Consider the following 2,984-nt stretch of genomic DNA (forward strand, 5'->3'; position numbering starts at 1 on the left):
CTATTTATCTAATATCACACAATGTAAAAATTACCAAAACACTCCTTAAAAATAAAACAATTTATTCGTATGTGTCATTCATATTCCAGTGACAAGGAAATTTTAATTGTGTATATGATGCAAACAAAGTATTAAAGCCATGACTTTAATGTAAACTCATGATTGAGGTAAAGTGTTTCTTGTACACTGGAGTAAGGAAGCTCTGCGGTCAGTGTTCATCTTGATGCATCTTCCTGTGGATACCCAGACTTTCCTGATGCTGCAGCTGCCACTATGATGTCTTTAGGCTGTCATTTGACTGAGGTATGACAAGCAATAACTTCCTCCTCTGAGCTTCATCAGGTCACTCAGATGATCTGTAAAACATGGCCGATTCAGTGTTACTTGTAAAACAGAATACACCAATCAGCCATAACATTATGACCACTGACTGGTGAAGTAGCACTGATTATCTTGTTATCATTGCACCTGTCAGTGGGTGGGCAGCAAGTAAACATTTTGTCCTGAAGTTGATGCGCTAGAGGCAGGAAAAATGGGCAAGAATGAGTATTTGAGAGAATGGCCAAATTTTTTAAAGGTACTGCAGGGGTCAGTACCTTTCAAAAATGATCCAAGGAAGGAAAAGCAGTAAACTGTCGATAGGATCATGGGCTCATTGATGCACGAGGGGAGCAAAGGCTGGCCCATGGGGTCCAATGCAACAGACGAGATGTACTGTAGCTAAATTTGCTGAAATAGTTAATGCTGGTTCTGGTACAAAACATTATGACCAACAGGGTGCCCAGGTGGTCATCATGCTATGGCTAATTGGTGTATAATGCAGTGTAATATAATACAGCACAAGTACAACTAACTATCAAAGGCTGCCACAGCTCAATTATTAATAAAGAAACTGCGACTGTAACTTATGTTGTGACATACCAAAAGCTAATAAATACAAGTTCCCGGTGCAAAAACATATGATAGATGTTACATTGGAAGTGCACTTATATTGTCAGTAATACGAGTATTTCAGTAACAACATTATTAGTTGCGGTATGATTTTACACACACTGCCTAGTGGCACACTACAGCTGTTAATCAAAGTTACATAACCTTACCAAACAAATTAATTCCTGCAGTTTGACCATTTCTTTCTCACACATAGCTCTATCATTAACTCCAGTGAATGTATATCAAGTGAATTTACATAAGACACACACACACCACATCACAGTAGAACTACCTTTAGTATAACAAAGCTAACGCTAGCTGAGCTGATGTTGACTTCAAACAGGGCTTAACAATCACACAGTTTCTTAATGTCCCTCGATATGACAAAATAAAGTCAGACATTGGCCTTGTGCAATACTAGCCACGTTAGCCATGCGCCATGCTCACGCCAAGTCCATCATGGGTATCTACAAAATAAACAGTAAAACAACATAAAACATGGCAAAACTTACAGTTTTCCAAGTATGGACAGCTGGTATCAATCCTTCCTCCTTTGAGACAGCAGTTGCAGTCGTTGGACATTTCAGTCACAAAATAAAGTCAAGGTTTTTACTTCCTCTAATAATGGGAGGAGATGCAGGTCTTTGTGCTGGTCTATGCAACCAACATCAGAGCAGTTGTAAATGGTGTGTACTTGTATCTATTCTTCCGACCACGTGCTTTTACACTACATGTTACATTCATACACAATGCCATCGGGAGCAATTTGGGGTTCAGTATTTTGCTTAAGGACCCTTCAACATGTAGCCAGACGCTCTAAGCCAAAGAGCCTATGTTGTGGTACTTAGTTTCAGGCTTTCGGGAAATGCTGGCACTTGCAGGGGAAACATGGCAGACACTCGCAAAGGCAGCTCTCCACCGTAGGCTGTTGTTACTTAGAGGGGGGTGGGTACAGTGCTTATGAGCCAGCTTCCTACGCAGGAAGGGGAGCCAAATCTGAACAGCTGGTTGGATCAGGTCTCCTGACAATGGCAACTCTCAAAAAAGGACTTTGTTGGTTTATTTTACAGTTTCTGGGTTGGTAGGCCATCCATCAATACCCAAATATATGTGTACAAGCATTAAAAAGTGAATTCTGCATAATATGTCCCCTTTAAAAGTTCTCACCAATTTTTGAATTCTGAATCTGCCAGTAACAAAGTAACAAAGTAACAAACAATACTTTACTTACAGATTATGCTGGTGGTTGGGTTTTTTTTCTTATCAAGCTATTATTTTTAGAACGATTTGGAAAGTTGGTTGGCATCAGGGACACTGCCCTAAAATGTTTCATCATATTTATCTAGCAGAACTTTTTCAGTGGTCATGGGTAATGCCTCCCTATCACTGGCCCCTCTGACATGTGGTGTTCCATCATTCCTGGCTCTTTGCTGTTTTCTATACTGGGGCACATCCTAAACAAACAAAAAGTCATAAAAAAGTGCTGGATGTCCCAAAATCAAAAGCTCAACAAAAACAAATCGGAGATAATTATCTTTGGTCCCCCAAGGTCCATCCCTGTTATACAAAAAAATTGGATCCTTGAAATTAAATATCAAACCTGCAGCCAGAAACCTGGGCGAGACCTCAATTTAAAAAACAAAACAAATTAAAGCTGCAAGCAGCGTTGGGCGGGCCCTCGCACTCCGCGCAACTCGGGGCGTGTGCCGGTGCCTGCGGCGAGTCAACGTGCCGCCGTCGTTGCACGCTGCGGACCACAACTGAAAATTTCATTTAAATCAGATCAAAGTTGCCATGAAGTGCTTACTTCTTGTTGCCAGCTAGGTTGGGCGGGGCTATCACTATTCTGCAATATTGATCATGTAGACATGTTCAGGACGGACTCTTATCAAACGGTGTGAAGTTTTCATGAGATTGGACCATGTACACTGAAGTTGTGAGGCCGTGTTAGGGGTGGCGGACTGATACATGAATATAAGGAGGTACTAACTGTTTTTATGGGATCGCAGAATTCGACACGGGTCGCCACGGGCACTCGTTTAAACGCTTAG

This window comes from Morone saxatilis, unplaced genomic scaffold (assembly GCF_004916995.1).
Source record: "Morone saxatilis isolate NCDOM2014 unplaced genomic scaffold, NCSU_SB_2.0 Contig1, whole genome shotgun sequence".
Taxonomy (NCBI): Eukaryota; Metazoa; Chordata; class Actinopteri; family Moronidae; genus Morone; species Morone saxatilis.